At 39.0% G+C, this 24,624-nt stretch overlaps 1 long non-coding RNA gene across 4 annotated transcripts in view; it reads right to left on the reverse strand.

Annotated features, from left to right (window-relative positions):
* Positions 1–23,504, reverse strand: part of LOC104234908 (uncharacterized) — a 37,940-nt gene extending 14,436 nt beyond the window's left edge. For all 4 annotated transcript variants that reach the window (XR_011406116.1, XR_011406117.1, XR_011406114.1 and 1 more), the window contains exons 1-2: positions 23,343–23,504; positions 22,096–22,136 (exon numbers count right to left, since the gene is read on the reverse strand). This is a non-coding gene — a long non-coding RNA (uncharacterized lncRNA). The remainder of the gene's footprint in view (positions 1–22,095; positions 22,137–23,342) is intronic.
* Positions 23,505–24,624: the final 1,120 nt, after the last annotated feature.

Below are 24,624 nucleotides of genomic sequence, written 5' to 3' on the forward strand. Positions count from 1 at the left end.
AGGAAACTTCTAGGATTCATAGTCAGTCGGAGGGGCATCGAGTTAGATCCATCAAATATAAAGTCCATTTGAGATCTGCGACCACCGAAAAGCAAGAACGAGGTCATGAGTTACATTAGCAGGTTCATTGCTCAACTCACCGAAAAATTGAATTACATTAGCAGGTTCATTGTTCAACTCACCCCAACTTGTGAACCCAAATAAGCTTTTAAAGAAAGATGTGGTGATAAAATGGACGGATGAGTGTCAAGAAGATTTTGATACAATCAAATAATATCTATCGAATTCACCTTGTTGGTTCCGCCCGAGCCGAGAAGACATTTGTTCTTATACTTGGCGTTCTTGGAAAATTCTTTCAGCTATGTCTTGCAGCAATATGATGTAATTGCGAAGAGAGAACATGTAATTTATTACCTATGCAAGAAGTTCACAAACAACAAAGTCAAGTACACTCTTTTGGAGAGAAAGTATTGCACCCTAACTTGGGTCGCTCTGAAGCTAAGACATTACTTGCTAGCTTACACAACTTACTTCATAACCAGAATGGATCCCCCAAAGTATATATTCTAGAAGACGATGCCTACTAGGAGATTAACGAAGTAACAAATCTTGCTCACTGAGTTTGACATTGTCTATATCACTCGCACTACGATGGCCCAAGCCTTGGCGGATCATCTAGCTCAAAATCTTGTCGATGATGAATACCAGCCGTTGAACACTTACTTTCTGGACAAGGACGTGAATTTGGTTGAAATAGTTCCAGAAAACATCAATGCCTAGAAAATGTTCTTTGATGAAGCCATAAACACGAAAGGTGTATGGATTGGGGCAGTTATCATTTTGCCCGCCAGTCAGCATTATCTGACCACATCCCGGCTTTGGTTCTTTCGCACAAAAAACACCTCCGAGTATGAAGCCTGCATAATGGGCATGAACATGGAGATTGATCTGGATGTAAGAATTAATGATCATGAGAGATTCTGACTTGATTATTCAGCAAGCTCAGGGTGAGTGGGAACTCGGGTCATCAAACTCATACCATATAGGAAATATATGGAAGACATTAGTAAATTATTTAAGGCCATTGATTTCAAGTACATTCCTCGATTCCACAATGACCTAGCAGATGCTCTAACTACTTTGGCCGTAATGCTTCCGTACCCAGGTAAGTTTCATATTAACCTATTGAAAATTCAAGTTTGAGAAAGGCACGTTTACTGCAATGCAATAGAAATTGAACTGAATGGCGAGCCATGGTATCATGATATCAAAAGGTTTCTGAAAACAAGAGAATGTCCCGAACAAGCCAGTGGGGATCAAAAAAGAACTATCAGAAGAGTTGCTAGTAGTTTCTTTCTGAGGGCAGATCTGATTGAGATATATAGACTCTTAATGTGCATTCTAGAGTATATGGGGCCCACATGAACGGGTACGTCCTTGGAAAGAAAATACTCCAATCATGTTATTACTGGATGACCATGGAAAAGGATTATTTTAGTTTTGTCCGCAAGTGCCATTAGTGTCAGATACACAGTGACCTGATTCATTCGATGCCTTCAGATTTGCACCCTATGTCAGCACCTTGGTCATTCGTCATCTGGGACATGGCTGTTATTTGGCCAATCGAGCCAAAAGATTCAAATAGCCATAGATTCATCTTGGTTCCCATTAATTATTTCAAAAAATAAGTTGAAGTTGTTACCTTTAAAATCGTCACTAAGAAAGGAGTGGTGTATTTTGTGCACTCCAATAGCATTTGCCGCTTTGGTATTCCTAAAACAATTATTATGGAAAATGTTGTAGATCTAAATAGTCACTTGATGAGAGAGGGATGCGAGTAATTTAAAATTATGCATCGTAATTCTACTCCTTATCGGCCCAAAGCCAATAGCTCCGTCGAAGCTGCAAATAAGAACATCAAGAAGATTCCAAGAAAAATGGTCTAGGGTTCCAGACAATTGCACTAAAAGTTGTCTTTTCCATTATTGGGATATCGCACAACTATGTACACATCAGTCGAGGTCACCCCTACTTATTGCTTTATGACACTGAAGTTGTGATACCGGTATAAATTTAAATTCCCTCTCTTCAGATCATTGTTAAAGCCGAGATCGAGGATGAAGAATGGGTCAAGACCAAATTGATACAATTGACCTTGATTGATGAAAAATGATTGGTTGCGGTTTGTCATGGGTAGTTGTACCAACAAAGAATGGCTCGTGCCTACAACAAGAAAGTGTAGCCCAAGAAATTTGAAGTGGAGAAACTCGTTCTGAAACTTATCCTCCCTCATTGTGAAGAAGCTAAAGCAAAATTTCCCCAAATTAGAAAACCTTGTACATTGTCACAAGAGTGCTACCAAAAGAAGCGTTGTATTTGGGAGACAGCGAAAGAAATGTCCTAGAGACAACTGTCAGTGCAGATGCAGTCAAAGAGTAGTATGTTTGACCCATTACTTGGTGTTAACATTCTCTTATTAGAATGATGGAGGCTTTCATTCTCGCTACCCAAATACCATCAACCTTTTGTAAACCCCGTTGAGCCGGATACATTTTCCGTGATCACCCTCTTTAGAACCTTTTATGTAAAAAGAAAGAAAAGAAAAGAGAAAAAGAATTTAAAAAAAAAATGAAACAAGTTCATGTTAATTGAACTACGTTCGATTTGATTCTGAAGGGATACGTAGGCAGCCTCACTCTGGGGTTCGGTGACACCAAACAAAAAAATTCAGATTTTCCCAAAAGTAAAACAAGGGCAGCTGATATGATATTTTGGCAATGATTTCACTCGAAAGGTTCCAAAGTTGTAGTTCAACCCATAATTGTTTTATCCAAATCTCTTTTAAATCCTTCCGACCAATCGGCAAGAATGTTCCAGAATCGAAGGATACAGTTACTTGGATCTGATGCAACTAAATAAGAGAACTAAAATAAGAGAGTTCTATTGGTGAAAATCCTCACGGACACTGTAGGGCGATGGTGAATAGAGAAAATAAAAAAGAGAGTCACTTGTTAGTGAAAACCCGCAAAGAGAAATATCTGGCGATGGTGAGAAGAGTAATGATAGAGGTCAGCTAGTGACAACTAGCAAAGGGCACTACTGAGCAAAAAGCGGGTCCACATAGCCGTGGCATCAACACAGTCTTGGGCAGAGTTTCTCGATTTCGAGACGAAGATTGTGATGAGTTTTTGAGAGTCAGACAATTTGTATAGATCAGGCATCCAGTACAAAAGGCATTCATGTTCATTGAAGTCCGCATGTAATCCCAGATAAGTCCTTCTTTTTGTTCCCCGAAAGGGACACCTCTTGTTTAAATTCATTCTCTATTCCATTATTTATTTTTCTTTGAATCGCTTTCGGTCTAGCATTATTCCAAAATAAGGCAAAGAAGAGACGGCAAGACCAATTATAAGGCTCTCATTTAGAGCAAGCTGATATATTCAAAAGGCACCCAGCCTTGGTAAGGGCATCAACTCGACTGACCATGATTGGCCTATGCTTTGAAATTGAAAAATTTGGAAGAAGCAAATCAAATTCAAGTGCCCGCAAAGGCAAAATAAAGTTGAAAAGGTTGAATCTCCCGTGACTAACAATCATGGCAGATTTTGAAAAGCTAAAGATTCCCTAATGCTCTAAAATTGAAAACTTTGGAAGAAAGAAGTCAAATTGAAGCGCCCACAAAAGCGAAATGAGTTGGAAAAGTTAAATATCCCTGCATGACTAACCTTCATGGTAAAATTTTGAAAATCCAAAGGTTCTCTGGGGCCAGAAATGCAAGTGGTATTCAAGAAATAACCGGTTGCAGTTGAAATCATCATCCAACGAAAATGGGCCGAAATCAATTGATTGAAGCACTCAAGACCATAAAACCAACTACCAATCCAAACTAACAATTGTCCTTTGATGAAAACAGGAAACGTTCGCAATGCAATCAAAAAACAACCTCGCAAAAGCAGGTACCATCAAAAGGAAATCACGTGGAGGATAAAAAACAACTCTGCAACAACAAAATTTCAAAAAGGGAAGTCTTCTCAAAATTCATTCCCACATTTTGTTCACATTTTTGAATGCCTTTAAAGTCATGCCAGTATATGGTACACCAATCCCTAGCTGCATTTTCTAACATAAGGTACACCAGCCCCTAGTTGGTGATATTTTAGACATAGGGTACACCACTCCCTGGTCTCTTTCCCGGTATATGGTACACCAATCCCTAGATGTGTTTACCAGCATATGGCACACCACTCCCTAGTTGATGATTTTAAATCCAAGGTACACCATTACCTGATGTCATTGATAATACATGGTACACCACTCCCTAGTCTTTTTACCATTATAGGGTACACCAATCCCTAGCTGTGTTTTTCAACATAGGGTACACCACTCCCTAGTTGAGTGATCTTAAATGTAGGGTACACTATTCCCTAATCTCATTGTTAATATATGATACACCACTCCCTAGTCTCTTAACCAGTATAGAGTACACTAATTCCTAGCTATATTTTCCAACGTAGGGTACATCATTCCCTAGTTGATGATCTTTAAACATAAAGGTACACCACTCCCTATTCTATTTAACAGTATAGGGTACACCAATCCCTAGCTGTATTTTCTAATATAGGGTACACCATTCCCCAGTTGATGATCTTTAGACATAGGGTACACCACTCCCCAGTTAATGATCTTTAGACGTAGGGTACACCACTCCCTAGTCTCTTTACCAGTATAGAGTACATCAATCCCTAGCTGCATTTTCCATCATAGGATACACCACTTCCTAGTTGATGATCTTAAAATGAGGGTACACCATTCCCTAATTCTATTGCCAATGTAGGGTAATACCATTCCCTAGTCGTATTGTCCCAACATAAGATACAATGCTTCGGTACTATTTGATCTAGTGTCTACATATTCATAGGTATCATCTTTGTTTGCTCATCTCTTGGGTGTTCCTTGCGAGTCCTTGGGTACTCTTGTATATGTGTCCACGCCAATTGGTGATTCTATTGTGGTGCATCGGATCTGTCAGTCCTATATCATGACTTTCTATGGTTATGAGACTGGAGCGGATCTTATGTTGCTTGATATGACCGACTTTTAGATCATCCTGGGCATGGATTGGTTGTCTCCATATCATTCCATCCTTGATTTACATGCCAATACTGCAACCTTGGCGATGCTAGAGTTGCCTAGGTCGGAGTGGAAGGGTTCATCTATCAGTACACCTAGTCAAATTATCTCTTTTATAAAGGCTTGACACATAGTCGAGAAGGGTCATTTAGCTTATCTAACTTATGTTTGGGATACTACTACAGAGACTCTGGCTATTGATTCAGTGACCATGGTCCGATAGTTCTCTGATGTGTTTCCTTCTGATGTACTACGCATGCCATCAGATCGTGATATCGATTTCTATATTGATTTGGCTCCAGGTACAGCCTATCATTATTCCACCCTACCACATGCCTCCAAAAGAGTTGAAGAAATTAAAAGAATAGCTTGAGGAGTTTCTAGCAAAGGGGTTCATCAGACTAAGTGTGTCGCCTTAGGTGCACCGGTGTTACCATTAAGATCAAGTACCCGTTGTCACGTATTGATGATTTGTTCGACCATTTTAGGGTGCTAAGGTGTTCTCTAAGATAGACTTGAGATTGGGGTACCATCAGTTGAAGATTCATGATTCGGATGTTCCGAAGACGGGTTTCAGAACTAGATATGGCCATTATGAGTTTCTAGTGATGTCCTTTGGATTGACTAACACCTCGGTGGCGTTTATGGATCTGATGAACCAGGTGTTCGAGTCGTATATTGATTCATTTTCATTGTCTTCATTGATGACATTTTGATCTACTCGTGTAGCATGGAGGAGCATGAGCAGCATTTGAGAGCGGTGCTTGACACCTTGTGGGAACAGAAGCTATATGCTAAGTTCTCCAAGTGTGAGTTCTGATTAGAGTCTGTGGCATTCTTGGGGCATGTTGTATCAGGTGGGGGTATTAAGGCAGATCCTAGGAAGATTGAGGCAGTTCACAGTTGGCCTCGTCCTACCATAGTGACTGAGATCAGGAGCTTCTTAGGGTTAGCAGGTTATTATCGCCGATTTGTGGAAGGCTTCTCATCTATTGCAGCACCTTTGGCTAGATTGACTCAGAAAGGTGCTCCGTTCTAGTGGTTCGGTGATTGTGAGGCGAGCTTTTAGAAGCTCAAGACAGCTTTGACTATGACACCAGTTTTAGTGTTGCCTTCTAGTTTAGGGATGTATATTGTTTATTGCGATGCTTCATGCATTACCCTGAGCTATGTATTGATGTAGGAGGGGTGAGTTATTGCATATGCTTCACGTCATCTGAAGCCTCACGAGAAGAATTACCCCATGCACGATTGGAGTTGGCCACTATAGTTCATGCTTTTAAGATCCGGGGGCATTATCTTTATGGGTGTCCTATGAGGTTTACACCGACCATCGCAACTTGCAGCATTTGTTCAAGAAGAGGGATCTCAATTTGACATAGTGAAGGTTGCTTGAACCGACTGAAGATGACTATGATACTACCATCCTTTATCATCCGGGCAAGGCAAATGTGGTTGCGGATGCCTGGAGCAGAAAGGCAAAGAGTATGGGTAGTTTGGCATTCATTGCAGTAGAGGAGAGGCCATTAGCTTTGGACATTCAGTCCTTGGCTAACATACTTGTGAGGTTGGATATTTCAGAGCCTAGCTGAGTTCTTGCATGTGTAATCGCTTAGTCTTTATTATCCGAGCAGATCAAGGCTTGTTAGTTTGATGATCTGCACTTGTTGGTTCTTAGGAAGATGGTACTACAAGGTGGTTACTATCGATAAAGATGGTGTTCTATGACTCAAGGGCCGTTTATGTGTTCCTAATGTTGATGGGTTGAGGGAAAAGATTTTAAAGGAGGCACACTGCTCTCGGTATTCTATTCATCCAGGTGCTACAAAGATGTAGTGCGACCTGGGGAAGCATTATTGGTGGCGGCTAATGAAGAAAAAGATAGTCGAGTATGTGGCTAGATGTCTAAATTGCCAACATGTTAAGTATGAGCATGAAAGACTAGGTGGCCTACTCTAGCAGATGACTATACCTGAGTGGAAATGGGAGCTCATTACTATTGACTTCATAGTTGGGTTGTTGCGGACCTTGAGAAAGTTTGATGCAGTTTGGGTCATTGTCGACAGGTTGACTAAGTCGGCACACTTCATTCTGGTGGTGACTACGTATTCTTCAGAGAGGTTGGCCCAGATTTATATTTAGAAGATTATTCGATTGCTTGGTGTGCCTATTTCCATCATTTCAGATAAGGGCCCTCAACTTACTTTGCAGTTCTAGAGGGAAGTACAGAGTGAGTTGGGGACCCAGGTAAAGCTTTGCATATCCTTTCATCCGCAGACAAATGGGTATTCAGAGCAAACGATTCAGATCATGGAGGATATGCTCATAGCGTGTGTCATTGACTTCGGAGGGCAGTGGGATCGATTCTTGCCTTTCGCCGAGTTTGCATACAACAATTATTATTAGTCTAGCATCGAGATGGCTCTATTTGAGGCTTTATACTGTCGGCGATGTTGTTTTCCCATCGAATGGTTTGAGCCTGGCGAGGCTAAGTTATATGGTACTGATTTGGTGAAGGATGCCTTGGAAAAGGTAAAGTTGATTCAGGAGCGACTTCGCACAGCACATTCTAGACAGAAGAGTTACGCGGATCAGAAGGCGCGTGATTTATCATTTATGGTGGGCGAGAAGGTTCTCTTGAAAGTCTCGTCGATAAAGGGAACCATAAGGTTCGGGAAGAAGGGCAAGTTGAGCCAAAGGTTTATAGGCCCATTTGAGGTGTTGAGACAAGTTGGGGAGGTTGCTTATGAGCTTGCTTATCCTCCCAGCCTATCAAGAGTTCATCTGGTTTTCCACGTGTCCATGCTCCGAAAGTATTATGCCGACAAGTCGTATGTGTTAGACTATAGCACGGTTCAGTTTGATGAGAGCTTGGGTTATGAGGAGGAGGCAGTTGTCATTGTTGACGGACATGTTCGCCAATTGAGGTCCTAGGAGATTTCTACGGTAAAGGTTCATTGGAGGGGTCAACCAGTTGAGGAGACTACTTGGGAGACCAAGGAGGACATGCGGAGCAGATATCCACTCTTATTCGACACTCCATGTATGATTCTAAACTGGTTCGAGGATGAACGTGTTTGTTTGAGAGGTGGAGAATTTAACGACCCGACCGGTCGTTTTGCTTTCTAGATCCTCATTCCCCTAAATAAGACTCCTCGTATGTGCTTTTACTGTTTTATGACTTGCGAGGATGGTTAGTTCGGGTTTGGAAGGGTTCGGATTGAAATCTGAATACTTAGTTCCTTAATATTGGCTAAAAGGGGTTAAGTTTGACTTGAGTCAACATTTTGAGTAAACAAAAGAACTGAGATTTGACAGTCCAATATGTTCGCATGATGATTTTGGACTTGAGCATATGTTCGGATTGGGTTTTTGATGACCTGGGAGCATTTCGGTGCTTAATATTGGAACTTGGCACATTGAAGGTTTTAAAGTTCTTTAAATTTGGTTTGGAGTAGATTTGGTGTTATCAAGGTTCGTTTGGGATTCCGAGCCCGGGAATAGTTCCGTATGGTGATTTGACACTTGCACGCAAAATTGGTGTCATTCCGAGTAGTCTAATTATGATTCGGCGCATTTGGAGCAAATTTGAAACTTGAAGTTCATAATTTGATTCAATTTAATTTTTGGGTGCGATTCTTAGTTTTGTTGTTGTTCTATGCATTTTGAGGGTTCGAGCAGGTCCGTATTATGTTTATGGACTTGTTGAACTTGGACGGGGTCCCGGGTGGCTCCGGAGCTGAGTTCCAAAAATCTGGTGTGCTTGTTCTGGTTTGCTGCTTCACGAACGCGAGAGCTGTGTCGCATTCACGGAGAAGGAAAAGGTGAGGGGCCGAGATTGATATACGCATTCACGACCCATTGCTCGCGTTACTGAAGGTCTGAGACCTATGGCCTCCGTGTTTGCATGAGGAGGCCTACGTTCGCGTAGGGAAATGGGCCTAGGGGGCTGAGCTTCTTATTCTCCACATTTGTGAAGCTCAGGCTCATCAGCCTTTGCCTTCATGTGTGGTTCCTCACATTTGCGAAGGCCATTTTTCCTCGGCCCTAGGCAGATAATCTTTGCGATCGCGATGGCCTTTCCGCGATCGCGAAGAAGGCAGACCTAGGCAAAAATATTTTAAAACGGGACGTATGCCATTTTTTAGGTTCATTATTTCACTTCTTAGGCGATTTTGGAGCTCTGTAGAGAGGGGTTTCAACATAGCTATTGAAGGTAAGTAATTCCTACCCAATGTAAGTTAAATACATAGATTATGGGTATATTTGATGTAAAATTTTGGAAATTATGGGTTTAGTGGAAAAACCTAGGTTTTGATAAAAATGGGATTTAACCACGAAAAATGATCATGGAATTGGGTGAAAATTATATATTTTAGTTCGTGACGTTATGGGCAACATTTATCTTTGAAAATTTCTATAATCCGGGCAAGTGGGCCCGGGGATGATATTTTAGGAATCTTCCAATTTGGATTTGGGTAATTACTCAAATAGTCTCTTGTCTAACCTTGTATGGGGGAATTTAACCCTTTGGTGATTTAAATTACTATTTGCTTCTAATTGTGGGGGCTACGTACACACGAGGTGACGAGAGTCCGTGGCGTAGCTACTAAATATGCTTATGTCTGGGTACGTTAGGACCCAAATCATGAAATTCTTGTAATGTTTGGATCTTACTTGTTAATTAAAGGGCCTAAATTATATTGGCAGGTTACTTGACCATTGATAGAAATTGTGCTTTGTTGTGTATTAGCCTTGTAATAACTTTTAAATCAGATGTTCATAGAGTATGTTCTCTTCGTGTGGAGTGGGCCGAACGCCTCGGCGGTAGAATAGATACATCTATGTTCATGCCGCTCGACCCTCGGCAGTGTACACGTTATTCTGGATCGGTCCGTACGACTTCGGCATAAATCGTGCGTGATAATGTTTGGAGCCCGAATACACTTGATATTACTTCTATGACTTAAGAGATTATAATTTATTTAATTGCCTACAATAGTTGAAAAAGTTATCATGTTATTATTATTGTTGTAATTCACGTATTCCATGCCTATTAGAATTGTTGTATTGTATTATTGGCCAGTAGTAAGTGTCGGAGTCGACCCCTCGTCACTACTTCTTCAAGGTTAGATTGGATACTTACAAGGTAGATGTTGTTTATGTACTCACGCTAAACTTTTGTACTAATTGTGCAGGATCTGAGGCAGGTACATCTGGCAGTCATACCGGCGCATACCACCGATACACCGAGGCCTAGTGGTGAGCTGCTTCCTGAGCCGTTCTGCAGCGCCCAGAGTCTCTCTTTCGCATTTAGTTTCTGTCTACTTTATTTCAGACAGTAATTAGAGTTTTGTATATTCTACTAGTTGCTCATACACATGTGACACCAGGTCTTGGAACACATACTAGTAGACTTTATGGTTTTGGAGTAATTATGTCACTGCATTTGCTCACTCATTAGTCTTTGTTTTACTTTATTAAATTTTCTACTCTTTATTTTCTTAATAAATGGAATATAACTACTTGGAAATTTATTAAAAAGAGATTGCATGACTAATTCTCTATTGGCTTGCGTAACGACAATGTTGGGCATCATCACAGTCTATAGGAGAAATTGGATCGTGACATAGGCTACCTAGACTCTTTCCATGCTTTAATTGAATTTTTATATCATGTTCTAAATTCTCATACTCTATCGACTCTTATTTGTGTTTGTCTATCATTACATGTCTTAAATAACTTTGTTAATACTTGTTCACATCTTATTTGATATTTTGCTCTTATGCCTTAGTTGAACTTGTTGCCTCTTTCATTGTCACATGCTATCTCTTCCATTGTTGATTTATTACCATTTGAAGTAATTGTTACATGTTATTTCTTTCATTGTTGATTATCATCATTTGAAGTTATTGTTACTTGTTATCTCCTTCATTGTCGATTATTCTTATTTGAAGTCATCGGTATATGTTATCTCTTTTATTGTGAGTTGTTCTTACTTAGTATCACTGTTACAGATTATCTTTCTCATTGTTGAGTTATTGGTGTTGAAGTTGTGAAAGTCGTTATCATTTAGAGGCGAAGTGTTAATTGTTGAGACAGCTTTCTTATTGTGAATTTTTCGTTCATTGTTATTGTTGATATTCTTGTACACATTGTGGTACAGCCTTGGGCTATTGTTGTGGAATCATTGATATATTGTTGATTATAGGGAAGTTATGACATACCGGCACTTGTGGTGCGAATTGTCATTGTGATGTGATATTGATGCGCATACAGCGGTATAAGGATATGGTTTAATGTGCATGTGGCGGCATAAGGTGGGACTTATATGTGTGTTGCTTGTAAAGGAATTACGTGAAGCCATGTGGCATCATATTGTGGGCTAAAGTGTGTGTAGCTATTTCGGGAAAAATATTTTCAAAACTATTTAAATGAAAGGCTCACGCGGCGGTATAAGGAAAGATTGTGATTAAAAATGAGAAATGTGAATACGAGGTAGTACCTCGGTTGTGATCCTTTATATATATACGAGGTGGTACCTCGGATGTGGTTCTTATTGTGCACAATGCGGCACCTCGTTGTGATTCTTATTGTTTATCTCATGTTGTAAAGAGTTTTTGGTGGGAACACTTCTTGTTGTTTTGTTCTTCCTTGTTATGTCAGTTATCGTCCGTATATGATCATTGTGGTTCTCCTTAAATGATTCCTTTATGTTATATCCATGCTTACAAATTTCGGTATTAGATCGTGTTATTAACTTGTTTCGTATCAGTTATTCTCCGCCTTCCATTATTTATTGTTATTATATTTCATATTATTTATTATATCCTAGTATGTGTCTTGACCTGGCCTCGTCACTACTCTACTGAGGTTAGGATAGATAGTTATTGAGTACCATTATGGTGTACTTATACTACGCCTTTGCACATCTTTTTGTGCAGATCCAGGTACGTCTGCCCATGCCATACGCTAGAGTTGATTTGAGTAGCTTCTTTTGGAGACATAGAGGTATACCTGCTCTGCGCCCACAAGCCTCGGATTCCCCTTCTATTTTAGACATTCCATTGTTTCTTTCTTGTTTCAAACAGTATTGTTGTGACGACCCGGCCAGTCGTCTCATGAGTTACCACTCTGTTTTCCCCCATTTCAGCTTTTTTATGCTTTGTTATCCGTGTTTTATGTGATCGGGTTGATTAGTTTGAGTTCGGAGAGGATTTTGGTAAGAAATGGGACACTTAGTCTCTTTTAAGAAGGCTTAAGTTGGAAAAGTCAATCGGATATTGACTTACATGTTAGAGGGCTCGGATGTGAGTTCTGATCGTTTGGTTAGCTTCGGGAGGTGATTTGTGACTTAGGAGCGCGATCGGAATGGGTTTTGGAGTTGTAGAGAAGATATACGCTTGAATTGGCGAAGTTGATAGTTTGGCGATTTCCGGTTGATAGGCGAGATTTTGATATAGGGGTCGGAAAGGAATTTCGTTGTGTCATTTGGGATGTGTGTACAAAATTTCAGGTCATTCGGGTGAGATTTGATAAACTTTTGATCGAAAGCATAATTTAAGAGTTCTTGGAGTTCTTAGGCTTGAATCCCATGTTAAATTGGTGATTTTATGTTGTTGTGAGTGTCCCGAGGTTTTGAACAAGTTTGAACGATGTCATGGGATGTGTTGGTACAATTGGTTGAAGTCCCAGGGATTCGGGTGAGTTCCGGGTAGTTTCCGGGATGTTTTAGGCCAAAAATCATAGTTGTAGCAGGTCCAGAAGGGTTGCAGGCCTCGGAACTCACCAACGTGGTCCGCACAAAATGAAGTGCGCCCGCGGTGAGTGTTGTGCGGACCATACAAAATGGTGTGCAGCCGCGGTAGGTGCTGTGCGGACCGCACAAAATGGTGTGCGGCCGCAGTGAAGAACATTCCACTGGTCCTATTTCGGAAGCTTATATCTTTTGATCTACAAGGAATTTGAGATGATTCAAAAACGAAAGTTGTAGCCCTTCGTGTCTAGTTTCCAGAAAGGTAAAGATATCATAATTTGTACATCTGTAGCGAAAGATATGGCAAAAATAGTAAAGCCTGTCACTGCAGAGGAAAGCATGTGCAGCCGCGGTCGTTTTTGTGCGGACTGCACTGGTTTTGTGCAAACCGCGGTTGATTTTGTGCGGCCCGTGGAGGTGGAAATCTGTGGGGTACTCTATAAATACGAGGTTTTGGGTTTTATAGTATATTTTGACCTAGAGAGCTCGGATTTTGGCGATTTTTCGAAGGTTTTTCAAGAAATTCATCGGGGTAAGTGATTTTAACTCAAATTTGGCTAGAGTACATGAATTTATCTTTGAATTCATCATTTAATTCATGATTTGGGAAGAAAATTGTGAAATCTTTCAAAAATGTAAAATGATGATTTGACGGACTAAATGGTATCGGAATTGGATAATTTTCGTCTGGATAGACTCGTGAGAGTATAAGGATTCTAGTTTTGCGAATTTTGTCAAATTTCGAGATGTGGGCCCGAGGGTCGGGTTTGACCAATTTCTGGAATTTTGTGGTAATTCGATAGTTTTCTTTTGGGCTTTGTTCCCTTAGCATAATGTGACGTATTCGCTCTGATTTTGGATAGATTCGACACGCGTGGAGGCCAATTCGAGGGGCAAAGGCGTCGCGAGCTAGAGAATTAGCAGGTTTGAGGTGAGTAATGATTGTAAATGATGTCCTGAGGGTTTGAAACCCCAGATTGCACATCGTATTGCTATATTGAGGTGAGACACACACTTGATGATGAGTGTGGGTCGTTTACTATTGGGGATTGTGATTTGGTCTGTCCCGATTGATGTTTTACCGCGTATTTGACTAAAACTTGTTTGTTATCATAATAGTTTGGGCTGATTGCCATATCTGGGCTTTGTGCCAACTATTTGAACCCTCCGGGGATTTTTATCACTATTTCCTCACTGTTTTGATTTATTACTTGAACTCAGTCCAGTGGTTTCCTACTGTTTTACAACTCAGCCACTTTTACTCAGTTTTGAGACTTAAATGATATTTCTAAGTGATGTTTTGGGCTGAGAACTACTGTATTACTACTGCCCGAGGGGCTTGGGAGTATTTTTGGACTGAGTGCGGCCGAGTGCCAGATGTGAGGATACACTGAGCGATATGAGGCCGAGGGCCTGAGATACATTTATACGCCACGAGGTGGCTTGAGTGATGTGAGGCCGAGAGCCGAGAGTTGATGCCACGAGATGGCTTGATATTGCGCTTGGGCCGTAAGGGTCCCCTCCAGAGTATGCACACCCCCAGTGAGCGCGAGTACCCATTATGATCTGAGAGTGAGTCCGAGGGGCGGATATTGTTCTGAGAGTAAGCCCGAGGGGCTGGTACTATTCTGAGTTGTTGCCCGAGGGGCGGATTTCTATTTGTTAATTACTTGCCAAATTACTTATTTTACTGGTTGAAAAAGGAAGTTTACTTGATATTCCACTGATTTACTATTTTAAGTGATTTTACTGGTTCGGTATAGATTGCTTTGTGTTTTCACGTGTTTTCTTGCTTTCAGCTATTTTTTACATTTATTACTCGCTGAGTTGGAATACTCACTTTACTCCCTGCACCCCTGTGTACAGATTCAGGCGCAGCAAGTCCCACTCCTGAGTGTTGATCCCTCCAGTCTAGGCGGTGTTTCGGAGACTACGAGGTAGCTGTTGGTGTCCATAGCCCTCGTGTCTTCCTTATCTTATTACTTTTATATTCTTCAAACATTTTTACCAGATAATGTATTTAGTAGACTCGTATTAGGATCCTTAGTTGCTCATGACTTGTGGCACCCCGGTTTGGGCTGTGTCGGGATGGTTTCCTCTATTATTATCTATATTTCCGCGAATTATTGCTATTAAATCATGCTTTAAACTGTTTTATGGTAATTAACTACTTAAAGAAGTGTACTGTGTTGGACTGGCTAGCCTTGTTTTCACGAGAGGTGACATCACGACCGGGTTCGGGGTTAGGGTCGTGACAAGTTGGTATCAGAGCCTAGGTTACATAGGTCTCACGAGTCATGAGCAGGTTTAGTAGAGTCTTGCGAATTGGTACGGAGATGACTGTATTTATCCTCGAGAGGCTGCAGAACCTTTAGGAAAAACTTCATATTCTTGAAATTCTTGTCGTGCGAACTTGTTGGTCCGAGTACTAAACTTTTGTTATTCCATTCTCTCACAGATGGTGAGGACGTGAGCTACCGGACGAGGTGGACGACCACCAGTGCCACCAGCTGAGACCACCAGATGTCGTGGATGTGGTCGTGGTCGTTGTCGTGGTCGTGGTAGAGGCAGAGCAACAAGGGTAGCACCTGTAGATCCACCAGCTGCCCTAGCTCTGGATTAGACTCCAGCTATGGATGCTCCAGCAGCACCAATTCAGGCACCAGCTGTGTCCATCGTGATTTCGGGTCTTCAAGAGGCCTTGGCACAGATCTTATCAGTTTGCACTGGCCTAGCTTAGGCAGTTTCAGCCACCACAGCGGCAGCTATTTCACAGACCAGGGGAGGCAATCAGACCCCCGCTGCTCACACACCTGAGCAGGTAATGCAGGGACTTCAGACGCCGGGGGCGCCTCTAGCCCAGCCGGTTGCACCAGCTCAGGAGTTTGTTGTGCCAGTTATGCCAGATAATAAGCAGCGTCGTCTTAAGAGGTTTGGTAGACTTCAGCCTCCAACATTCAGCGGAGCAAAGTGCGAGGATGCCCAGGGTTTCTTGGATAAGTTCCAGCGGATGCTCCGTATAGCAGAGATTCTTGAGTCTAGTGGTGTGGCATTTACTACCTTTCAATTTTCTGGGGCTGCCTTCACTTGGTGGGAGGCGTATAAGAGGCGTAGGCTTGTGGGAGCAGCGCCCCTCATTTGGCAGGAGTTCTCCGTTCTCTTTCTGGAGAAGTATGTGCCGCAGTCCCAAAGAGAGGAGTTGTGTAGACAGTTTGAGTGGTTGCGACAGGGGGATATGACTGTGTCACAGTATGAGTCGAGGTTTTCTGAGTTGGCTCATCATGCCGTCTGGATGGTTTCGACAGATTATGAGAGGATCGGGAGATTACACAAATGCAATGATAGTAAAAAAATGGCAAATTTGCTCTCATTGTCACGTGGTCCCATACCATACGTGACAAGTCATCGAAGCTACCTTATTAATGGATATAGATTTCACGTGAAAGATTATGATAAAGGTTTGAGAACTCAGAACTGCGGGGTGGTTGTAGTTGGAGAGACAGATGAAGAGAACAAGAACATTGATTATTATGGAGAACTAACAGATATACTAGAATTACAATTTATTGGTGGAGGAAGAATAGTTTTATTTCGATGTACGTGGTTTGATGTGTATGACCAAGAAAAGGGAGTTAAAATAGATGAATATGGCTTTGTAAGTGTTAAACGCCATCGATTTTTGAAAACAACAGAGCCTTTTGTATTATCCAACCAAGCATCACAAGTTTTTTACGTTGACGATCTTTCCAATAAAGGTTGGCATGTTGTACGAAAAGTTCAACCTCGTGATACTTTTGAGGTTTTGTACGAAAATATTGATGATTTAGAGGAGTTAGATCATTCTTCACAACTTCATTAGCTAAATGAATTGGCAAGTTCCATGACATCAAAAAATGTAGGAGGGAAGACTTTTTCTAGCTTGCACTCAGTTATTGGGATTTGGGCATCTATCTGCTCTAATTCATCCACACTTAAACATTTCGATCCAAGTACATTGAAAAATAAAGACAACTCAATAAGCGATTCACACACAGATTTGCATAGCATGCCCCGTAGAGCAAGTGGGAGTAAATGTTGTAGAAGAACATGGCAATCATGACTTTTTAAACCAGAAATTTTGCGATCTTTAAGGTTGACACACTGGGAAATATTTGATGAAAATCCATCTGGGACCTTTAAGTTCTTCAAGAAACTGAAAAACCTGTGCTTCTCTTCGGGAGATAATGTGTAACATGCCGTTGGTAAGTCATATTTATCCCCAATTTTTATTGGATGCAATTCTTTCCTAATGTTCATTGCTTGCAAATCCAACCGAGAATTTATGGTGTCTTTGGTTTTTTCTTTGATATTTAAGATTGTCCCCAAAATATTATCACATATATTTTTCTCAATGTGCATTACATCTAAGTTATGCCGCAATAAAAGAGTTTTCCAATATGGGAGATCAAAGAAAATACTCTTCTCATTCCAATTATCACTCCTACTCTCATGTGATATTTTAATTTTCTTCTTTGGATCCCTTGTTAGTTGTAACCCATCTAAATCAGCCACTTGATCAAGTATATCATCACCAGATAACTGTTTTGGTGGTAATCTTTTCTCCTTAGTGCCATCAAATGATGTTTTATCATTCCTCCATTTGTGATTAAGAGGAAGAAAGCGTCTATGGCTCATATAGCACCGTTTTTTACAATTTTGCAACCTAATTGAGTGAGTTTCTTTATTGCAGCATGGGCACGCTATTTTTCCCTTTGTACTCCATCCAAACAAATTTGCATAGGCGGGAAAGTCATTAATGGTCCATAATAAAGATGCATGTAACACAAAATTTTGTTTAGTTGACGCATCAAAGGTCTTCACCCCAGATTCCCACAATTCCTTTAATTCCTCTATCAAAGGCTGGAGATAGACATCAATAGCATCTCCAGGACTCTCAGGACCAGGAATAATCATCGACAAAATAAAATTTTCTTTCTTCATGCATAGCCAAGGTGGTAAATTATAAGGAATAAGTACCACAAGCCAAATGCTACATGGAGTTTTGGAATTTCCAAATGGTTGAAAACCATCGCTAGCAAGTCCAAGTCGAACATTACGAGGCTCGGATGCAAAAGATTGATAAAGTTCATCAAATGTTTTCCACGCTATTGAATCAGCTGGGTGCCTCATTATTCCATCATCAACTCTTTTGTCATGGTGCCATCCCATCAGAGTAGATATTTTCGAGGACATAAATAATCTTTGAAGTCTTGGCTTTAGAGGAAAATAACGTAAAATCTTGTATGGTATCTTTTTCCCACTTTTAAATTTGATTTCCCCACTGCGTTTATCCTCCTTTCATCTAGATGCACCACAAACTTTGCAAGACTCAAGAGACTTATCATCATTCCAGTATAACATACAATCATTCTTACATGCATCAATCTTCTTGTAAGAAAGCCTTAGGTGTCGAATTACCTTCTTTGCTTCGTAATATGAATCTGGCAAGTTTGCTCCATCCGGCAATAAATCTTCCTTCAAGAGCTTCAACAACATTGTAAATGATGCATTACTCCAATTACCAATACTTTTGATATAAAGCAACTTTACCAAAGTAGAAAGTTTAGAAACTTTTGAATCTTGGTACATGGTTGCTCAAAATCTTTTAAGATCCTATAGAATCTTTTTGCTTCAATATTTGGTTCCTCCTCAAACGGCCCATCACCATCATTGTTCATATTGTCTCCTTCAAAAGTGGGATATAAATCTTTTAAAATTTCATGTATTTCATCCTCGCCATCACCCTCTTCATTGATCTTATCACCTACAAATTCATAATCTAAAGAAGACTCACCTAATCTCTCCCCATGGTGATACCAAAGGGTATAATTTTGGACCATTCCGTGTACTATTAAATGTGACCTAACCAGCTCACGTGTTCCTGAAATTGCATTACAACATTTGATGCATGGACAACGTATTTCGCGTGTTTCTCTCAATCTTTTAAAAGCATAATCAAGAAAGTTCTCCACCCTAAGTATGTAAGCGTTATCAAGTCGATCATGAATAAGTTCCATCAATTACTTATCAGGTGCCATAATCTGGTCTATACACGAAATTGATATACATATATAGTCAACCAAAAAATATTAGTATGGCAATGAACAAGAAATGAATATAAGCAAACAAAAACATATTAGTCACCTTTACTAAGGAATATTAGTCAATCTACTTTAGAAGATTATTTTTATAATATGTTTGAATAATCTCTCACATCCACCATTTCACTGGCCTAACTATTTCTGCTATTATATTTTTAATTTTCTCATTAAGAATTCAGAAGCATTCTAAGGTTCCAATTCTAAAAAAACAAAGAAAGATTAGAAAATAATGAGCTGATATAAGTGGTTGTAAACCGAATTAGAACTGCACCAGACAGAATGTAGAATGATATTTCTTTCATTGCCTGATCATTTCAATGTATAAAAAACTGAAAAAATGGTTAATCATGTTACATTCTTCCTTGAACTTCAACAAATAGAATTTTGAAAAGAAAATCAACTATTTTGGATCTTTGACAACACAACAAAAGGATTCACTAAAAGATAAAAGCAGTGGTCCAAATCAAGGAATAAAAAGAAATTACGGACACAAAAAAGGTAAAGATCGTCAACACAATTCGAATCGTACATTGATTTGAATGTAATGGTAACATGCAAAACAGAAAGAAGAAAACAAACAAACTCTGACAACAACATTCAAATTTCTACACTCAACAGATGGTTTCTACAAGTTTCTTTGGTAAATCATCAAAAATGACAACATTCAAATTTGTGGGGGTATATGAAACCTAGATATGCTTCTTTCTTATAACTATTCTTCTTGTACTGTACTTAGTATAAATAAGAAAAACAGTAAAGCTGGACAGGAATAAAGTTGTGTATTAGATACTCCATAAGAAAGGTAAATAAAGGAGGGAGTTGCATCCCAAAACATGGCATTTTCCTCATCAAATTGGAGTTGTTGCTTATGTCTTGAATTTTGTGAATAATAATTAGTAGGTCTGGTAGCCTATTTTTCTTATAGGTTTGGGAAATTCATTATCCTACTAGACCTGAGAAACTATTGTCCTTGTTGGTTTAGGTATTACTTGGGATTTCTTATATACTATTATTTTCATTCATAGTGGAAAACTCCACTTGCTTTATTGCTTTAGCCAAATATTGTTAAAAATCATCGTGTTATTTCCTCTTCTTTAGTTATTTTATATGTGATGTTCAATATATTCTCTTGTTTGTAATAATTCTGATACAAACATCTTATACAGTTCTTGGGATTTGATCCTTTACAAGCTGGAAATGTAGTTCAATTAGTCCTGGTTTTGGGTCTAACAGTTGGATGGATATTAACATACATCTTCAGGGTTTCAAACAAGGAAATGACATATGCTCAACAATTACGAGACTATGAAAGCAAAGTCATGGAGGTACAGTAATTTTGATTAGCATTCTTTCTGTTTCACATCTTAAGAATGACATGTCTTCTATTTGCTGAACAGTGTTTTTAGAAACATATTCATCAGACGCACAAAGGTTGAACATTACAGGGGACACTCCTAAGCTCTACTTAGTTAGCAAATGTCACACCAAATTTAACCATATATTTTAGTTGATTTTCTTATGTCTCCCATTTTTTAAATCAATTTACTAGTCTTGCAGCTGTTCTCTTTTTCTATGTTGTGAATTTAAGTTTAGTGATATTTTGTATTTTCTAAAGGAGGTTAAGTGTAAAACTTTCTAGTAGACATCTAAAGCAGGTGAACAAATTAAAGCATCTGCTGCTGTTGATGCTGGTGCACAAACTGAGGTTTTAGAAGATGCTACTGTAAATGTGGTTGATAAGGGGGAAGGTGATACAGTAGCATCAAAGCCCCAACCTGTGCAACAAGTTAAAGGTCGAGATTGGACAGTAGTTAATCGAGCTAATACACCACCTAGCAGAGCAAAAACACAAAGGAATAGAAATCAGGTTGTTCCAGCAAGTTCAACAGTTGGATGATGTGGTGATATGAAGAAAATCAGAAGCTCAAACACGTTTGAAACATTGAATAATGAGCAGGGGTAAAACTTGTCTCAAGGGAATATAAAACTTCAAACAGGTGTAAGGCTCTAACTTGGACCAGTCTAATCATTGCGCAGGTTATTAGAAAAATTACAAGGTGAATGAAAAAATAAAGTCTAATTCAAATTTGGTAAACAGAAAAGGAACAAAGAAATAGTTTACCCTTTAAACATAAAACAAAACTAAAAATTACTAATTGAACCTATTCCAACTACTAAAAGTACTCAGTCTATATCATTTTCATAACCTAGTTACCGGAGAAAAGGAGAAACAATTTCTATTGGACCCTGCTACTAATGATGATGCCTCATAAAGGCGATGGAGGAGTACATCCATATGTCCAAGAACGAAGTGGGTAGCTTGCCCTGGATTTAGGACAGTACAGTAGTCACTTATGCGACTATCCAATTTTCAGCTATCAGCGGGTGTACTCAAGTAGATTAACAATAGTGGGTATTTATTTTTGCATTGTAATTTAAGCTCTTATCTGAAGAAGTTGTCTAATTAAGTCAATTAGTAGAGCTGAACAGAGGCAGAAGCGTAGGCAATCGTACACACAATCACAATTAATCATTGTGTTATAGACTATGTTGAGAATAAAAGTGGTACTTTAAACCTCTTTCAAGAGGGAAGATGAGTCTCTTATGACTTTAGAAGGATGATGCATGTGTCGCTTTATCATTAATAATAGAATGTTCAAAAGATAAAGTCTGTAAGTCTCAAGTCATCTTAGTTTCATTTCATAACTTCTGTTTTCAGAATATTGATACTCTTACCTTAATAAAGCTAAGTTCAACAGCTACATTGATTGACAAATTTATCAGAAAGGGCTTTTGTTTCACTGTTTTTTTTTCTACCACCAGATCTCAAATAGAAACAACGAAGAGCAGAGCTTCCTCATTCAAAGTGTGCACAGCAAAGTAAACACAAACGACATAAATTATATCATGGAATTATTAACGCGAAGAGCAAAAATAACTTAACAATTGACACAAAGAACACTTCACTCATACTAATGACAGATACAAAATAATACTAGCTTTTATCAATCATGTACAAAATAATAGTTTATGCAAATTGATTGCGTTAAGTAAAATAGCATAACTTACCTTTTTAGGTTGACGATGCTTGTAACTAAAATTCTAAGTTTCTGAAAATAAGGACAACAAATAACTTTGTTTTGTCAATAATGTACATGTAATCACGGATAAAAGAATTGCAGTACAAAACTAGGTGTAATAATCTCTGAACCAACAAACATTAATTAATACAACTTAGTAGTTCATAAACACCGTATGCAGCAACATTACCACAAAGCACATGCAATCACCTTTCATTTCCTGTTAATACGTTTAACACTCTACAAAATACAGCTACATAGGAATATGACTTCATAGCTACATAGAACGTCAACTATCATTGAACTGTCAGGAATTAGAACCAGCACTTAATCCATGAAAATTCACCTCCTTGAACTAGCTAACAAAATGCTATTTTAGTACCACAAACCAGAAGCACCCAATATGAATCTAATCGAAACCAAAACTTTTTTAGTGAACAAAGGCTTTCCAACTAATTCATTATCAAGATATTCTCTTAAAGGGCAACTCTAAACAAATTCAGAGAATCAACAAGAAAGTTCTACTTAATGTTAAATGAATGAATTCGTAAAGAAAGCAATTATCTAACCAAACAATTTATACTCCAAACTCGACTTATCCTTAAATGACCCATTTTGAAGCTCGATTCACAATTAATTAGATAAAATAGAAAGGGAGTGACACAAATAGACTTGTTAAGCAAAAAGTTCCTTAATAGCAATTGAAAAATCAGCAATTACATAGATTTTGACTCCAAAATTCAAGTATGGAAAAAAACGACTAATTGAACTCGGAACCGTGAACGTCATCCTCGAACAGTCACATCTGAACCCACGAAACACCAACCAAACTCAAGCAAGATCCGTGAATGAAGATCAACAGGGCAGAAACTAATATATATATATATATATATATATATATATATATATATATATATATATATATATATATATTAGTTTTATATCTATGTATATGAAAGAAACTTAACCCCAAAATTAAAGGAGTAATAGCTGAAAATCAGAGAAGAAAACTTAAATCTTTGTATATCTCTTTTTGTAATTTCTTTTCTGAAATTCGAGAATAGAAAATCGAAGAAGAAAACTCAAGAGCAGAGAAGAATTTTGCCCTTAAAACCGTAGCTTTTCAGTCACTTTTTCTGTTTGAAATTAAAAATTGAATTTGAAAAGCCATGGTTTGGAACTGAGGTTTCATCTAATCTAAAATTAACATAAAAAGGGTACAATTTCGAACCTTACCTTGATGAGAAGAAACTCGAAGTTGAGCAGTTGTTATAGTGACTAAAATAAGTGTTCACAGCAGGAGAAATAGCAGGTTTACCAAAATAAGTTTAGGGTTTTTTCCTCTTTTTTGGGGTGGTTGGCAATCCAGGCGTGGGTTTGGGAAAAAAGAGGGAAATATTAGCGCCAATTTTTATTAATTAATTGTTTAACAACCTGCTATGTTATATTTTAAGGGCCAAATACTATTCCCTCTTTAATATTGTGCTAATAATTAGTTTCAACGACCGGAAAAAAAATTGGTTGTTATAAGTATACTTATAACGACCGAGTTTATGTCCCTTCGTTAAGAAGTGGTCGTTAAAAATCAAATTTCTTGTAGTGAAAGGAAGAGATCACAAAATAGTTCAAAGCCGGTGTGATCCGAGTTGTTCGATATACCACATGATTAACCAACGTGGTCCTAGTTATAAAGAAAGATAGGAAAACGCAAATCTGTGTTGATTATCGGGATTTGAACAAAGCAAGTCCCAAAGACAACTTCCCCTTGCCAAATATCCACATCCTCATTGATAATTATCCAGACATGAGAAATAGTCTTTCGTGCATTGTTATGCCGAGTATCACCAGGTTCTTATCGATGAGGAGGATGCAGAAAAGATTTCTTTTACCACACCCTGGGGCACTTACTGTTACAGGGTCATGCCTTTTGGTCAAAAGAATGTCGAGGCAACTTATATGAGGGTCGTGACTGTCATCTTCCACGACATGATGATCAGGAGATTGAGGTATATGCGAATGATGTGATTATCAAGTCTAGAATGCAAGAAGACCATGTGCGAGATTTGAGGAAGTTTTTTGAAAGGCTTCGCAAATATGATTTAAAATTGAACCTAGCCAAATATGCTTTTGGAGTTCCATCTAGGAAACTTCTGGGATTCATAGTCGGTCGGAGAGGCATCGAGTTAGATCCATCAAAGATAAAGTCCATTCGAGATTTTTGACCACCAAAAAGCAAGAAAGAGGTCATAAGTATGCTCGAAAAATTGAATTACATTAGCAGGTTCATTGCTCAACTCACCCCAACTTGTGAACCCATATTTATTCTTTTAAAGAAAGATGCGGTGATAAAATGGACGGATGAGTTTCAAGAAGATTTTGATAAAATCAAATAATATATGTCGAATCTGCCTATGTTGTTTCCGCCCGAGCTGAGAAGACCTTTGTTCTTATACTTGACAATTTTGGAAAATTCTTTTGGCTATGTCTTGGGGAATTACGATGTAACTGTGAAGAGAGA

The sequence above is a fragment of the Nicotiana sylvestris genome, chromosome 3 (assembly GCF_000393655.2).
Source record: "Nicotiana sylvestris chromosome 3, ASM39365v2, whole genome shotgun sequence".
Taxonomy (NCBI): domain Eukaryota; kingdom Viridiplantae; phylum Streptophyta; class Magnoliopsida; order Solanales; family Solanaceae; genus Nicotiana; species Nicotiana sylvestris.